The following is an 18,814-nucleotide window of genomic DNA, read 5'->3' as shown; positions in this document are numbered from 1 at the left end:
TAATAAATACGCTTAATAAATATGAATGACTGATGTGGATGGTTGTGACTGATGTGTGAATACATCGTGTTCACCTAAAGACAATGTCTTCCTGCATGGCTATGTTTGTTCCACTTGGCTACCATGGTCCTATATCTATCTGTCCGTTTTTAGTTGTTACAGCAACATAAGATTAAGGTTCTCCAGGTGTGGTCTTCTGGGGAGACAGCTTTGATTTTGGTGAAGCAGGTGAATTTTAGGGCACTTTCTTTATCATAGGGCTGCACAGACAAATAGAATATAACCAAATGTCACTATTGTCTCATAAAGTTGAATGGCGAGGGTGGACAGAGAGGCACCAAATATCTTATCCATTACCATGGGCTCCTATGAGTGGTATAGAGCATTGGCTAAAATGTGACTCCATCTTTTAAAATTAAGGACAATGATATATTGTGAGAAGCAAATTACCCAGTTTGCCACCTACCCTTAGTTCAACGCTCCGCATGCACTCCACCTTTCGATAAAGCAAACTCCACAGTTAAGGTCATGAAAAATGGGAAATACTCTGATGGCAGGGATTCAGTGCTTCGCACATAGTAAGCGCTTAACAAATACCATCATCATCTTTATAATTCTTAAGCACTAACCCAGTCTCTTCCTCAACGCTTGGAATACTATAGAAATGTTACAAGACTTCAGAGATGTATGACCATTAGTATTTTTAAGAAAAAAGTTGAAAGTGCTGACCGGGGAAACTTTCTAAGGCTCTTTATCACTGTGACCCCAAATCCTTAAAGACAGAGCCCTGAAGCAGCGTGGCCAGACTGCTGAGAAGCTGTTTGGCCTAGTAGAAAAATCATGGGTCTGGGAGTAGGAGGACCTGGATTCTAATCCTAGCTCTACTAATTGCTTGCTGTATGACCTTGTACAAGTCATTCAACTTCCATGTGTCTCAGTTTTCCTGCTCTTCCTCTTACTTAAATGGGACAGGAACTCTGCCCAACCTAATAGACTTGTGCCTACCCCAGTGCTTAGAACAGTGTTCGATACGTAGTAAGCACTTAACAAATACCATAAAAAACAACATACTCAGCCTTCTGAATTGGTGGGTCTTCAGATCATAATGTAGCTACAAAAATGATCTTTTAGCAGAACAGATATGGGAGATCTGCAGGAAATCAGTCAATCAAATAATGGTATTTATTGAGCACTTACTGTGTGCAGAGGCCAGTATTAAGCACTTTGGAAAGTTGAATATTAATAGATTTGGCAGACAGAGCTTTCAGTTTATTCCTATCAAGGCTCCTCAGGGCAAGCTGAAATGACTGAACCCAAACAGGGTGGACTGAGAAAACTCTTTAAAGATCCAATGGAGGGAAACCTTAAATGATGGGATGCCATAATAGATGGATGTAGCCCAGTAGGAAGTCATCAGCTGAAGACAGGTCAGCCTGTTGAGCAACGATTTGAAACAGGGTGATTGTTTGAGAGCAGTTGTCATGGAAACAAAGATGGGGAAATAAGTAAGGAACTCAACTGCTCAGCAAAGGACAGAGGGAATATATGACATGTGGAATGTACTGCCAATTATCCATTAGTCTAATCAACCATACCCCTGCACACTGGCAAGCATCACCATCATCATATATATATCTCTCTCTCTATATATATACATATAGGAAATGAATTCATATAAGCAGGATATTTTCATCAATGAACCCACAAAAGTGATAATTTAAAAAATAAGAAGGCACTTCAAAAAACTTAATTGCCTATATTTGCTAAAGGCATTCAATTTTCTGAGTATCTGATTTTGGCCATTTCAGCAATGGACACATGATGAAAGTAGTGAGAGGTACCAGAAATTGTATAAAAGCTAGATGATGTATGAATTAGATTCTTGGGTACTTCCAAATTCAAAGAGATTAATACTATAAAAATATTATCTAAATAACTTAAACTCAAAATTTTTTTATTTCCCAATTATCAAGCCAATACCGATTTCATACAGGAAAGACTTGCTTGGCCAGCATTCTTTCAAGATTCTCACAGAGATGCTTGGTTGAGTTCAGTGGCTGTGTGTGTGTGTGTGTGTGTATATACATGTGTTCTTTGTAAAGTGGCTTACTTTGTGCGAGGCACTTTGGACACAGTCCATATCCCACATGGGGTTCACATTATTAATCCCCATTTTACAAATGAGATAACTGAAGCACAGATAAGTGACTTGCCCGGGTCACACAGCAGACAAGTTGATGGGGTCAGGATTAGAACACAGGTCCTCCTGACTGCCAGGCTTGTGCTCTATCCATTAGACCATGATACTTCTCATCGTTTGGTAAAATGATGCTCTCCAAATGTCGTGGTGTGGTTTGCATGGAAGAGAAGCATTTTCAAATGATTGCCTTGTTGAGCTAGAAGAATATTAATGACTTTGTGGTGTGTTTAACAGATGAAATCTTGGAAACATGCAAGAAGCAAATGCAATCTCTCTCTTCTGGGATATTCGTCAAATTCCGCTTTCAGGGACTGAGTTATATGAATATAGTTGTCCATAATCTGGGGAATTCTGAGACTCTATTTGAGGTTCATTAGAATTAGGTTTTCAAACAATGTTGGGCATTTCATGCGTGAATGACAAAAAGACAATTATTTGTCAAAGTCTTTTCTGCCTGTGGGTATGATTAAGGTAGGGAATTGTATTTTTCAAAAACAAAAGATGCAGTTTATTAATTTTAACATTTTTCAAACTGAAGTCTTTCTAAACAGAGTACTATGTTTAAAAAAGAAAAAAATAGACTTCATATGAAATATAAAATTTTCATCCTTTTAAAAACTTAGGGAGACAAGAACAATTAGGCAATTGTGCATCCTGGATTACTGCTCCATCATTTTAGATGTCTGAAATTGACTTTATTATTATTTTTATCATCACTGTCAACATGGGATTTTTTAAAATGCTTTTTTGGGAAGGGGCAGGGGATCAGAGGGGCAGCATGACTAGTAGAAAGACCTAGGGACTGGGAGTTAGAAAACCCAGGTTTGAGTCCTGGCATGGCCACTGGCCTCCTTGGTGACCATGGGCAAGTCACTTAATTTCTTCATGCCTCAGTTTCCTCATCTCCAAAGTGGGGAAAACAGTATTTTCCTTAGCTTTTAGACTGTGGATCCCGGGTGTGATGGAAACATGCATATTAAGTTGTATCTGTCTTAGGGTTTCTTACAGTGCTTCAAAACATAGTGCTCTGAATACAGTAAAGCACCTAGTGAATACTATTACTGCTACTTAATAAACACCAACATCACCTAGATGCCTCAAGATATATAAACCCATTAGCTGACTCTGGTACTTAGGCATTTAGCTATACCCATCCTCAACTTACACATATTCAATGTACATTCAGATGTACTTGGATACTCTTATTTGTAAATATTTTTATGCCTGTTTCTTCAATTAAAGAGTAAACTCTTTGGGGCAGAAAACATGTGACATCCTTATTTCACACTTCCCAACTACTTAATAGAATTCACTTAGTACACTCCAGCGTTTAGTACATAGTAATTGTATTACTGCACTTTCCAGCCTGGCACTTAGTATTGTATATTATAATTCATATATTATAATATAGTATGATAATATATTATCAATATTACTTACAGCATCCAGTGGGCACTAGATAAATGCTATTAAAATCCCACAACTACCATAATTATCTATTATTGTTCTTACTGTAATGCCATGTCTTAAGAGAAGTTCCCTTTATGACGACTTCATTACCAAAAGGTACTTTCCATTTCTCTCTCTTCTTTTAGCGTCTTTGATCATCTCTATGCAGCCATTTTATGTGTATTTCCAGTGTCCCCATACCCTCTTCCATTTTCACTCTAAAATTTGTTAAATCCCACAAGCATGCATCCGTCTTCCAAATCAGTGCAGAATACAGAGACCAGTCAGTGCCAACATAATTGGGTTTATCTATCCTCTTACATAAATGGCAGAAGCAAGGCAAAGGCTTGTCCAACCAGAACAAGGTGCCAAAATCCTTAGATCTAACCCTGACCTGAAGTAAAGAACAGTTGTTCTTGACATGCCCTCTAGGTGATAGCTACCTAAATATGATGTATTCCCAATTTACTCTTGTTAGGCTGGATAAGATATATTTGGTGTGTCTATGGGTAACTAAACCACTGTTTACATAATGAAGATAAAATGGATAGCAACCACCAGGTCCAAAGAAGACGTTTGCAAATAAAGGACTGTGATTCACAGATCACTTCAGACTTTTAAACCCACTTTTACAACTTGCGAATCATCCCACATCTTGGTCTCTGTCACCTACCTAAAGCCGGGTGAGGCTTGACCTATAACTCCACAAGAAGTTCATTTCCTGATCCCTTTGAACTCAATACAAAGACAGTTTAAAGACGAAATGACCCTGCATTGGAAGAGATCTCCTTAAGCTGTTTTTTAGGTGATGACTAAGAGTCTTTAATCAGTGCTGAGTGAAGAGCTACTAAGTTGTCATCTGCCTAATCTTAGCCATTTCAGATTCCCTAGGCTCTGATTATTCTCCTTTCTCTGCCCTTTACTTAAAATCACTAGATCTTAAACACTTTGTTCTGGATGCTACCACTGAGGGAGACTATAAGTTTGGGTTTCTGCTGGAAAGAAGTGGTCAAAGCCTCTTTTCGAAATGGCTCGGGGCTCCTGTGAGGATAAGGAAGAAGAGGGCTTGAGAGCCAGAGGTCACGGGTTCGAATCCCAGCTCTGCTACTTGTCAGCTGTGTGACTGTAGGCAAGTCACTTAACTTCTCTGTGCCCCAGTGTCCTCATCTGTAAAATGGGGATTAAGACTGTGAGCCTCACATGGGACAACCTGATTACTCTGTATCTACCCCAGCGCTTAGAACAGTGCTCTGCACATAATAAGCGCTTAACATATACCAAAAAAAAAAGAGGGTTGGACTTTAACTCTAGAGTCACTCTCCCTCGCCTTGGCTTGGCTTTCGGTAGGGACTTACTTTCCAAAAAAGCTATGGCTTTCATATGACATCTGTGGACTCAGCTGGAATCGGGGGAGATTAAATGGGGCAATGCCAGGAGTCCCAGGCCCTGGATACTCATAATTTCTGAGAATCACCATCAGGCAGGGCACTGGTGGGGAGAATGGCAAGTGTAACATGACTAAGTCATAGATGCTTGGGCCAACTGCATCTCCTCCACCATTTTCCTGCAGAGTACCTCCTGGTAAAACCAGGAAGTCATGGCAGAGCATCGCTTTAGGGGGATTGACTAAAGGGATGCTCTTTAAACCCCCTTGCCTAGGACCAAAAAAGCCCTATATTAGATTGATTGGCCATCATCTTGCCCCCTCCTACTTCAGTTCACTTCTCTCCTTCTATAACTCAGCCTGCATACTTCACTCCTCTGATGCTAACCTTCTCACTGTGCCTTGATCTCACCTGTCTGCCCGCCGACCCCTGGCCCACATCCAGCCTCTGGTCAGAAATGCTCTCCTTTCTCAAATACGCCAAGCAATTAGTCTCCCCTCCTTCAGAGCCTATTGAAGGCACTTCTCCTCCAAGAGGCTTTCCCAGTCTAAGCCCCACTTTTCCTCATTTCCCATTTCCTTCTGTGTCACCCTGATGTGCTCCCTTTGTTCTTCCCCCTCCCCACCCCACCCCCCCCCCCGCCCCACAGCACTGGTGGGGTGATCTTATCAATCAATCCATCAACCAAGAAGGAACATGGCCTACAAGAAGCAGAGTTGCCCAATGGAAAGAGCACGAGGCTGGAAGTCAGAGGACCTGGGTTCTAATCCTGACTCCACTTGTCTGCTGTATGACCTTGGGCAAGTCAACTTTTCTGTTCCTCAATTACCTCATCTGCAAAATGGGGATTAAGAATGTGAGTCTCATGTGGAACATGGATTGTGTCTGACCTGATTAGCTTGTATCTACCCCTGCATTAGTACTGTGCCTGACAGAAAGTAAGCACTTAAATATAATTTTAAAATGATATTTATTGAGTGCTTACTGTGGGCATAGTATTGGACTAAGCACTTGGTAGAGGACAAGATAACAGAGTTGGTGGGTATGTATGTTCCTTACTCTCAAAGAGCTTATAGTCTAGAGGGGGAAATGATCAGTTGAACAGCAGAAGTTCCTAGTTAGTGATTATCCAGCCTCACTAACTCTCACCGTTATGTTAAACCAAGGGCACACAAATGAATTGTCCACTTCCTTTGCAGGAAATGATGTATTTTGACCAATGCTGAATCATTTACTTTAAGGCAGGGGATTTTTTTCTATGGAATCAGAGGGGATTTTTTTTCTTTAGGGTCAGGGGGATTTTTTTCTCTATAGGATCACCGGAGAGAGAGCACCTACACACAGCAGAGGTTCAATAAACAGTCAGGAATGGGAGAAAAACCTTACTCTGAAAAGTTGAGTAGGGAAGAAGTGGGATTTTAAAGCAGCAATTGAGAAAAAATTTCTACACACATACATGCACACAGACACACACAAAATCCAGTGACTCATAACCAGACTCATTCATGGAAAATGACAATTCCAGAAAGTGTTTTTCATATAATAAAAGCTAACAATTCTTTGTGGTAAAAACTGGACTAAACCTCCTCTTGCACATTATATCCATTATCAGGATGAAACAGAAACTAACAGTGGTAGTATGCATTCAGGGTTTACATCACAATGAGCACGAGACAAAACACTGGGAAGAAATAGAAAGACACTGATTCAGACACGGTGCCAAACCCAGAAGGGGAGCCTAATCATGAGGAAGAGGGGAAGGCTAAGAAAACAACTCAATGGGACGTGGGGGGAACAAAATGTATCACACCTCAAAGCAACAGTGATGCAATACAAATGACAACTGGCAGAATGCTGCTAGAAGGGTGTCATTGTCAGGTTCTTTGCTGCTCTAGATTACCTAATTCTTTCCAACTTTTCTCTCACTTCTCTCACTTCTCTCACTTTTGCCCCCTCTCTTCATGTGCACAGTGCAGGTCTTTAGCTCAGCAAGTACAGGTGGGATGGAGGCAGTTGCCTCAGTTTTCATGCTCCACAATATCTCAGGAGTAGCAGCAGCAGGCCAAAGGTTGTCAGGCTATATTTTTATTCATAAAGTATTTCTTTCATTTGGCAGAGTACAACTTTCACCACTAGTTGGCTGAATCTTCTCATTTCCTTCTTTTCCGCCTCCTCTTATCTTTCTCCCTACCTCCTCTTGTACTCGGAAAGTGTATCAACCCCCACTGCTTTCTTTTCTGTCTCAATGCAAAAGCGATGGCCAATTTTTAACATCCTCTTATATCTAGGACATGTCTTTAACTCATTCATGGCCACTCTCACTTTTAAAGTGGTGTCCTAGAAAGTATTTTTGACTTTATAATATTCAGTTTTACAAAATGTTAACTTTGTGTAGTTTTAAAGTGTGCCTTCCTCCTTTGGAAGGTATGTTCTGTTAGTGACTGTAATTTAATGGAGACTTTTACCCCACTGTGCCTATCGAAAGGAATTATATAGATATGAATGGTTTTTTCTGTCGCCTGAATTTGGTTTGGAAAATCTAAATTGCTGGAGTTCAAGTCCGTGCAATTACTTTACACTATCTAGTCCTATCTCAGAGCCAAGGAAAGGAAATGGAGGATGGGTAACGGGTGGATGAGCATTTGACCGATCCCTTGGTGGTGGGATGGAGGGGGAAAGGGTTTGGGGACATCATATTCAGACACATCTCACTTTCGGTGGCTTCATGCCAGTGATGAGGGAACGTTAGTGCTTTCCCCCCATCTGCCTTTGTGTTGCTCTGACCAGACACTGCCCTGGCATGCTGGGAAGGCAGTTACACATTAAGGGCAACCTGCCAATTACACAGCAGAAGCCACTTCACTCTACTGCAGGAGTTTTGTAACACTGTATGGCATTGGCTGGGGAATCAAGAGGCAGCCAGGAACCACTACTCTACATCTGTACACAGATGCAAAGGGGAGAATCAAAATTCAAAACTTGACTTATGAAAAATGAATTATAATCTGACATTCTGCGATCTGTATATTGCAGTGGCTCTGTCCAGAAATTGTATATACATATATGTATGTGTGTGTATACATACGTGTGTGTATAAATATATATATAGGTCTTCTTTATGTACTAAAGTGACACGCTGATGGGGAGATTCAGTGACTACAAGTTTGTCAAAAATCCACATTTGAACATAGAATGATTATCCTTTGCCCCGTTGCTGTGTTTGTCTCACTGTTTTTTCATTTCTTAGTCTACTGATTTCGGTAAACTCTCTTATCAAGCAGAGCAAGGCACCTCCTGATTGTCATGAGTCAGGCTGCTCTGTTTACTGCTGGGGTTTCCCAGCAGCACGCTGCCGCCAGTTGGGATTGTTTGAGGCTAGGTTTCACGTTCCTTTAAGACATTTCTTCTATCTTTTCTTCACATGTATGTCCCCTTCCTATTCCCAGTAGAGCAGCTGCTTGGGAATTCTGCTAAAGCCCAGTCTCCTCCCCTGAGTTCCCTAGGCTGCTATGACTATTGTCTCAGTGCTAGTGAGCTGGCTGGATTCCAGTACCTCATTGTTGAGTCTCTTTTTCCGCCATTTGTTACTGAGAATGGTTCGCATGCCATGTGGAGGAAGCAGATCAGTGTAGATTGTAAGCTTCTCTACTAGACTGTAAGCTCCTTGAGGGCAAGGATTACATCTACCAACTCTGTTGTACTGTACTCTCCAAAGCACTTATACAGTGTTCTGCAAACAGTAAGTGCTCAATAAATATCACTTAGCGATTGATTTAAGCCAGATATATGCCTCCTGGGAAGGACCAGATCCTCCGGGCATAGAGAAGTCTTGGTCAGCCCTACAGCTTTATAGGGCAATAACAGGAAAACATAAATAAGCAGAAGAATCTTGAACTGAGACCCTCTTTAATTAAGGTGGATAACAAGGATTTATTGATCTCTTCCCTAGTTTAACCAATACGTGTTTAGAATATGATTGTAGCTAGGACTTGCTACCCACATAAATGTTCCCCATCAAGCAGATAACAGGATGCCATTGCATCCTGAGAGCATCTCCAGACTTCTGACAGCGTTCATATTTTTATTACTTGAGCACATAGGTGCAAAGTGACTTTTTTAGGGCTACAGATAGCACCAGGGCTCAGAGTCATCCAAGGTGGCCATATTTTTTGTTAGTTTATTGTTTTCAACATGATCTCCATTTTTAATCTATTATATGTGAACGTAGCAATTCACCTGAAAGTCAAAATGTTATCATCCCACTGCAGTTAACAGTTTGGCAAATGAAGCCCTTTTAACCACACGCCCAATTGAGCTAGAGAAGGAAAATTTCTTTGTTTCTCCTTAGAGAGTGGTTTGGCTGTTACTGTCTATTTCACAAAGCAGTCCTTGAGGCAAGAAAAAGATCAACATCGGTAACGGTAGCAGAAAGGTTCTATTAAAGAAATTAAGTAGAGAGAGTCATAACTCTCTTAGAGCCTAACTCAGATTTCCAGGTATATAAAAGGAGCATGTTTCATCGATGTCTGCTTTTCATTTAAACATATCAGCCACCTAAATTTAAGAGGGAAGCTGCGCACAAGGCTGGCCTTAGATTTCCCATTTGACAGAGAATATGTAGCTGCCAATTCTGTTCTGTTGATTGTGCTTTTTGTCTTTTCTGGTTTGAATGAAAGCATTAGGTTTTTTTGTGTTTTTTGTGTTATGGTATTTGTTAATCACTTACTATGTTCCAGCCGGCACTGTACTTATTAAGCACTGGGGTAGAAACAAGCTAATCAGGTTGGGCACTGTCCATGTCCTGCATAGGATTTACTGTTTTAATCCCCATTTTACAGGTGAAGTAATTGAGGCATAGAGAAGTTAAGTGACTGGCCCAGTATCACACAGTGGACAGATGGTTGAACCAGGGAGTGGAATCCAGCTCCTTCTGACTTCCAGGCCCATTCTCTAAACCCTAGGCCATGCTGCTTCTCTATGTCCCCCTAGAAGAGAGAAACCATGTCTTCTGCTTCTCATATACTCTGCTACACTCTAAGCCCAGCGCTGTGCACTCTGTTGGCATTTGGAGGGGGGGTGGGAGGGTGAACAGACAGCAGGAGGCCCAGTTGGTCCTTCAACACCAGATCTCCAAAGCTGTCATCCCATAGCAAGAGCGCCCAGTCCCATCAGGCTCCCAGCAGCCCCTTCTCCCTTGTGGCAGAGGGAGAATACAGCAGTAGTGAGGGACCACTTTTTATGGCATTTAAGTCCTTGTCTTGTCTTATGCTGTCGGGCCATTTCTGACCCATAGCGACTCCATGGACACATCTCTCCCAGGACACCCTACCTCCATCTGCAATCATTCAGTAGTGTAGCTATAGAGTTTTCTTGGTAAAAATACAGGAGCAGTTTACTGTTGCCTTCTTCCGTGCAGTAAACTTGAGTCTGCCTTCGACTCTGTCCCTGCTGACCAACACAAGTGAGTTTTGACTTGTAGCAGATCGCCTTCCACTTGCTAGCCGTTGCCCAAGCTAGGAATGGAATGGCAATGCCACTGCTTGACTCTCCTTCCCATAGCTGAGGTTGGTAGAGTACTGAAAACTCTCCATGTGCGATCCTGAGAGGAAAATTTAAGTCCTTACTGTGTTTCAAATACTGTTCTAAGCACTGGGATGGATACCAGTAAAGTAGGTTGGAGACAGTCCCTGTCCTGCATAGGTCTCACAGTCTAACTCGGAGAGAGAACAAGAGAACTGAGGCACAGAGAAGTAAAGTGGCATACCCAAGGTCACGCACCAAGAATTTGACAGAATCAAGTTCCTCTGACTCCCGGGCCTGTGGAATTGTACATTTCAAGTGCTTAGTACAGTGCTCTACACATAGTAAGTGCTCAATAAATACTATTGAATGAATGCTTCTCCATTTTAAAGTGTTGGAAAGCCTATGGACATTTTAGCTGTGTCTACAGCTTCCCTTAGAAACTCAAGTTACCATGTACCACTGGCAGGGGGTGGGCAGGGACTGTCTTTGTGACTTTTGGCCCGCTAAAACGAGGGCTCCAGGTCGCCTTAACTAGCCTCTCCCAGCACACCACAACTCTGGGCTCTGCCATCTTCCCTAAGTGCCTGGGAAGACTACTTTGACAATGTTTGTTTTGTAGGGAGACTGCCTCATCATCCTATTTATTTTGTTTAATGAGATGTACATCACCCTGATTCTATTTATTTGCCATTGTTTTAATGAGATGTTCTTCCCCTTGACTCTATTTATTGCCATTGTTCTTGTCTGCCTGTCTCCCCCGATTAGACTGTAAACCCGTCAAAGGGCAGGGACTGTCTCTCTCTGTTGCCAATTTGTACATTCCAAGCACTTAGTACAGTGCTCTGCACATAGTGCTCAATAAATACTATTGAATGAATGAATGAATAACTAAGGACTGTTTACCTGGGATACTGGGGAGTCTAAGGACTCTCACTTTCAATTAACCATATTAATTGAATGCTTACTGTGTACAGAGCACTGTATTAAGTGCTTGGGAGAGTACAACATAATATAACAGTCACATTCACTGAGCACAACAAGCTCACAGTCTAGAGGGACTTTCAAGATCCATTCTTGCCTTGTAAACCCCTTTTTGGAGGGAATGAGTCTACCAACTCTGTTATATCGTACTCTCCCAAGTGTTTAGTACAGTACTCTGCACATAGTAAAAGGTGAATAAATATGATTGATCGGCAGTGCCATCTTGACTTATTGATTGCAGTTCTTATTGCAATACATTGTTTCAGTTATCTTAATTTGTCTACCCCCATTGGTTGAGAGCCCCATAAGGGCTATCTGCTGCTCTGTTATGTTTAGACCTACCCCAGAACTTACCAAAGTGCTTTGCACATAGTAAGGGCATAATAAATGCCATAAAATCACTGTTGGAACTCAATGAATACTACTCATTTGCTGGCTGATTAACATGGAAGTTCAGTGTTACAGTAATATAGGAATGAATTTCTGTGCCGGTCAGAGGGTTTATTAAATGAAGACTGCTTATGAGGGGAGATTAAAAGAAGAGATTAAGAGGAAGAATAGGGAGATTTAAAGCTGTGCAGGTGGTTCTCACTGGTCAGAGTGTCTTTAGACAAATGAAGGGTACCGGGTTCCCATGTGACTATGTACACATAAACCTGAATCAATCAGTCAGTGGTATTTATCAGTGCTTACTGTGGGCAGATCACTTTACTAAGTGCTTGGTAAAGTACGATACAATAGAGTCAGTAGGCATGATCCCTGCCTAGAAAGATTTTATAGAGTGAGGGGACCCATTGCATTCTTGCCTAGCCCCAGCAGCCTGCAGAATCTAGGAACAGTGATGAAGATAGGTCAGGAACAGAGGGCCTGGCCCACCTTTGCATATTTCCTAGACCTGTGCCATTACCTTTGCACATTTCTTAGACCTCTGCCATGATCTGGCTTGCTCAGATTATGGCATCTCCAAGCCTCTATCCGACTGAAGATATCTTTGCCTCTTCCCAGGCTCCAGGGAAGGCTGGGATCTTCTCCAGTGGTCCAGGAAGGGTATTGCTGTGCCTTGAGGCAGTCAGGTTGATGCATAAAAAGAAACTGATACGCTGATTGAGAGCCCACATTCTTTAACCCCTCAACTATAACCACCCACCTGTAAGAACATATCAAGGGAACTTGGTTCACCTTGCAACTTGTCTATGGCATACTTCAGACCCCCCAAAATAAATTTACTTTCAGATTGTGAAATACAGAATTTGCTGTCTGCAATGATTACATTAACTGAATAATTGCCAAACCACTGGGTTCTGTAAAAATATACCCAAAGTTGCTAACAGATGAGAAACTAAGACCAAAGACTCTTGAGACACAGCACATTGTGTTATCCAAACCCGGTTTCTCAGGCCAAAAAATCCTCTCTGGGGCCTGAATTACACGTCTGACTATGAGCCCTCAATCTCCTCCCAGACCATGCCTGGCAACCAACAGTCTCTCTGGCCACCCGCAGAGCATCTCCCTCTCAAAGCCTAAATGTTGGGGACCTTTCGTTTCCCGCCACGTTCCCCAGAACTAGTTGGGAACATAGAAACTCTTGTTTGCATCATTTCCGTTCTTCCAAGGTATCATCCGTTGTTATGTTTGGTCCCATCATTTGAACGTTTACATTGCATTTAATACGGTCATGCATAATAACCACCCCAATTATATCCAAGGATCTTTTTCCTTTATTCTTGTTTGAATAGCTAGCTGCAGCCGCACAGCGCACATCTGTGTCTCATCTGTGATGAAACTGGGTTCTCAAACTCTTTTCAAAAATAATACATTTCTAACAGCAAATCTATTCAAAAACAAATAAGAACCTATTCACACCATGGTTTTAACCGCCAGCCTGACCACTTAGATTTGAACCATATTTAATTTAAGTTCCTCGTCAATCCCTCCATACCATCTTTCCCTTCCCTTCCCTCCCCTCCACCCTCCCATATGGGGTACTTCCAGAAATTTGTAAATTCTGGACTTAGTCCACTCTCCTCAGGATCCTCATCTGTTTATAATAAGAAACCTTAGAAATGTTGTGATGCTCAGCATGCATAAGGAAGGAAGATAGCCATAGTCATCAAGAAAAAGGATAGACTGAGGGCATTTGCCTTTTTTTTTGGAGAAGCAGCGTGGCTCAGTGGAAGGAGCACGGGCTTTGGAGTCAGGGCTCATGAGTTCGAATCCCAGCTCTGCCACTTGCCGGCTGTGTGACTGTGGGCAAGTCACTTAACTTCTCTGTGCCTCAGTTCCCTCATCTGTAAAATGGGGATTAAGACTGTGAGCCCCACGTGGGACAACCTGATTCCCCTATGTCTACCCCAGCGCTTAGAACAGTGCTCTGCACATAGTAAGCGCTTAACAAATACCAACATTATTATTATTATTTTTTTAAGCATCAGAAAGTCCAATCTCAGAAGATTTCCAACTCCGTTTTATTGCACTCTCCCAAATGCTTAGTAGAGTGTTCTGCACACAGTAAGGTAATATGGTAACATGATTGATTAATAATAATAACAGTTTTGGTATTTGTTAAGCCCTTAAATGATTGAATATGTAGGTAGAGTGACTGATCTCTCGTTTTCTCAAAGTGGGCAAGTCCTCCTTTAACCAGCCTGTGCAAAGAGATTCTAGTCTTGGCCTTGCCTCTGACCATACATTTCTTGACACCTCTTCCTCTCAGTTTCTCCATGTGTAAACCTGGAATATTGGGGAACTCCTTCAAGTGAATCAATCTAGAACTAATTTGGATCTTTTAGAGAAGATTACATAAACAGCAAAATTTTGAGAGGATTATCCTAGCTGAATCAAATCCCACAAGCAAATCCACCAAATTTGATTTTTCATTAGGTCCATAAAAAAGCTAACAAGCTCACAAGCAGGAAAAAATTTGTTAGGTGTTTACAATGTTGTATTCATCTAAGCACTGGAATGGAAGCTTAGATGTTCTCCTGTACTACCTGTCGTTTTTCACAGTGTAGATGAATTTCCATAACACCTACATAATCTTGTTTCCTTCTGTGGGGATATTCCACTTTGGAAACCATTCCACAGGTATTCAGGAGTCATCCAAAGAATTAGAGGGAGGTTGTGAAATTGATCTCATCTGTCAACCATCTCATTGTGACAGATTTTCTAGTTGTTAATGAGCTCCTTAGAGGAAACTCTTTATAGGAGTGTAAATTAATAATCATTAAAAATGATGGTGCTTGATTTTGAAGAGGGATTATTAAATTTACTGCATAATGTTTGCATTTTATTCCATGTTTGGAATACAATTCAGATAATGGGATAAAATGACAAAAACGAAAGTTTATTTTGGTTGTATGACCAAATGCAAGCACTTCTGAAAACTTCCATGATCCAGTTGAATCTTAAAGGGCCTTGGAATAAAAGGAGACTCCAGTGAATTTAAGAGTATCCCTAACTTTGAATTGGGTACGCAAACATGGAATAGCTGTCCCTCTTTTTGGTTCCACCAAGATAAAATCCTAAGCTTTCCTAGAGGAGTGTCCAAAAAAAAAAAAAAATCTACCCAAAACTAAAAGTCTCAGGGTTGAAAATCCAAAAGATCTCTTAGCTGTAGTGAATCCCTTCTAACATAGAGTTCTTCTGCGAGCTACATTTCATCGAGCTTTGTGAGACTTATATTTAACTGGAAAATTGTAGTTGGTTCCCTGGGAGTAACCTTTTATTGAAGAAATAATTCAGTATCATAAAATTCTGAACACTGCATTGATTTGTGTTTTCATTGTTGTTGTTTGTTTCCTTACGAAGGAGGATTGGAAGGAACAAAACATCCAGACTGGATGATTTCCCCGGTTTTGTTCAGTGGTTCCCCATTGTCACCTTTGAAACCCCCGTTCCCACAGAGGCAGGCTCTAAGGACAATAAACATCGTATGTAAAAAGAAATGACACAATTTTAAACACTGATAAGGGGAGCCTTTTTCCCAGGGGCTGCGTGGGAGCCTCTAGTGGGAGCAGACATGATTAGGCGAACGTCTCTGTGTTAGGTGCTAGGAAGGAAGTGTCCGTGAGGCAAATTTACCGAGAGTCTCAGGGAGTTTCAACACAAAGAACAGAAGAGTGGGCAGGTCCCTCGGTCCCTGAGAGAATCAATCTAAGGAAGCCTGATGCCATGGAGCTGCTTCCTGTATACTGTGTGGGAAATTCAACTGACGGCAAGCGGGCGGCAACAATGAGACAATATATTGTAATAAACAGGAAAAATAGCACTGGCCACTGAAATCAATGGTTGGAGCTAATGAAGCATTCATACGGTTGACAAGTGAATAAATTAGAACCCAAGAGCATAGGTCACTGAAAGAGAAGTTAAGTTTATTTCTACCTCGGGGTTCCCTTTTTCAGAATTAAACTGGTGCTTTATTCCAAGATTCTCATTTTGGATGGAATCAAAGGCTTAGCTATTTGTCTGTATACCTACATCGACTAGAAAATCCATGTCTTCAGTGATCCCTTTATAAACTTCCCCATGCATTTAAAGCTGTTGTTCACAGTGCATTAACGGGCCCCTCTTCAGTGTGACCAAAGCCCTATTCAAATTAGCTTTTGGTTTAAATAAACCTGCTCTCTGCAAACCAACTGTTCATCCGGAAGTGCAGCTCTATTCCAGTATGCTGCAGAAGTTTGCTCAACCATCACATGTATACATGCTTAATTCCACTATTTAATTTGAAGATTTTTAACAAAAATCCATAAGAAGGTCCTTCAGACCCAAAATGATTATAAACAATGCAGCCTAACTCTCAAAATTAAGTAGAATAAATTAAAAGAAAAAACCCCATATTCTACTTTCATGGTTTCTCTTTTGCTCAGGATTTCGTTTTATTATTTATCTTTATCACATAAATTTGTTGAACTCTGGGGAAACTTGTTTTTAAAAATAAAATGCCAGGACATTTATCATAGCTTAGTTTCTATTATTAGGTCCCAGAAGATAAACAATGGGCTGAGACTTTGCGGCATTGAATTCTAATTCTAGATCTACTAGTGACATACACTGAAGCTCAGCTTCTTCAGCTATAAAATAGGGATGAGGAAGCTCATTTATATCATGGATTTGTGTGGAATGATGGAAAAAATATTGCTATGAAACGCAATGCTGAGGTAATATTGATTAATAATCGTCGTGTCTCTCTGTGATTTTATTTTTAGTGTTTCCTATGGTGTTCTGTTCAACTTTTTAAGAGTCATCCTTACATCACCACAGTTGGATTTTGATGTCCTAGGGGTTTGAATCACTGTACACATTATTAGAAGAACTTATAAATAAAAAATACTCATAAATGTACTGTAAAATAGAATCAATTTCTTTAGGACATTTTCCTGACTCTCAATAATTCATGGTTTAGTAATACATTATTGAAGGGAATTGTAGAAAGGGGGATGAACTAGTTTAGGAAATTCCAAATAACACTAAGCACTAAAAGGATGTTCGTCAATCAAGTGTATTTTATACAGTACTGACTGCAGAGCACTGTACTAAGCACTTGGGAGAGTACAATATAACAGACTTGGTAGACATATTTCCTGCCCACAATGAACTTACCTTCAGCGTACACTTAGAATTGCTCTTTCTTCTTTCTTGCTTCTTTCTTATCTGTTTCGAGTTCTTGAGTAGTATGTAGTAATATTCAAGCAAAGACAGACTGAGATACTAGTTTTACTTTAGGCTTAAAAGTTGTGCATTCATTCTTTAAGAGAGCTAGGACTGCAACTAAGGAAATAATTTAATGCCGTCCTTGTTTTAATATCGGAAATTCAGTAATTTTCTCTAAATTTAATATTCTTGCGCAGACGTTGAGGAAAACCGTGGATATTTTTTGACAAACCATATCAACAAAGGATTGTTTAAACATTTTGATCAGGTAGTTCATGCTAATAAAAATGGTAGTCACCAGAAGAGGGCAGCATATAACAACATAAATACTTTCAAGCCCAAGCTCTTTGAAACGTAAATAATATCAAATCTATCAGAATCCTTCTTAATCATATAGTACTCTCTGTTGCATGTTATTTCAAATCAAATCAATAAATACGCAGTCTGCAAAGTTTGCAAGCAAATTAAGTGAGGCATGTGACCATGCAGCAGACTGAATCCTACTTACCACAGAGAATAAAATAGACATCACTGGTGAGGCTTAAGAACTCTAAAATTTCACTTTAATGGGCTTTTATCATTTTAAGTGAAGGCATGTAGTTCACCTGTGTGTCATCAGGAACTCTAGTGAATAGTAATGGGGCTGTGTCTATATTCTGAACATCCTGAGCACATCAAAAACTTACAAAAAAAAAATGTCAATAAAGAGAGTCAGGTTTAGAGATGAGAGAAGCAAACTGATTTTTAGAAAAGTCTTCTTTGGGACTTTATAGGTAGTAGGTCCTGGATTTTCCAATAATAGGTCCTGGATTCTATGGTGCATTCTGATTTTCTAAATGATAGCCTAACTTTCTTTCTAACAAAGCTTCCTCAACCCACATTTTATCCCTGTAATAGGGCAGAAGTGTTTGTTTTTCCTCTTGTCTACCTTTTCCTCCATGACTGGTGTCCATATCCCCATCCACATCTCAGATTCCCTGTGCCAGCAACTAGTGAAAAGATTCTCAGCAGTAACCCAGATACCATTGATCTTATTCCCTAGGCTCTCTGGATCATTTAAGAGAATTAGTGAAATTAAAAATAGATGACTTCATCTGTAGCTTGTTTCCTCTCATACTTCTTGACATTCTTCTTTCAGCTTTACTAAGGTTTCTCCACCTACCACCCCTGTCAACCTTACTACCTTTTTCATTCTGTGCCATGGAAAATGGTATTGAATTCACAATCTCAGTTGCATAGTTTCTGTGACCTGTGCCCCAAATCCTCTCCCTACTCTGTTCTCTTGTTCACGTATCCCATTTCCTGGTTCTTATCACATTTTCTTTCTTTCTCTTTAAATATGATGGCAAAATAAAGCCTGAAACTTTAGGTGTGTAGTATTTTCTTGAGAACACAATGGCTTGCCAACAGTGAGAACAATGAGGTCTATAAAGGCAAGGATAGGTTAAGTAGTTCAAAGAAAAGATAAAGACACATCAGCCTTGACTAATGTCAGTTTATGAACCAAGTGGCAGAATTTAGAATACTTCTCATATTATATGACAGCAGACACAGTCAATCTCATTTGTAGTAAGGCGTTAGTCATTTGTGTAATAAGTGGTCAGCAGTCTTTGAATTGACTCAT

This window comes from Ornithorhynchus anatinus, chromosome 10 (assembly GCF_004115215.2).
Source record: "Ornithorhynchus anatinus isolate Pmale09 chromosome 10, mOrnAna1.pri.v4, whole genome shotgun sequence".
NCBI lineage: Eukaryota > Metazoa > Chordata > Mammalia > Monotremata > Ornithorhynchidae > Ornithorhynchus > Ornithorhynchus anatinus.
This window is presented reverse-complemented; position numbering follows the sequence as displayed.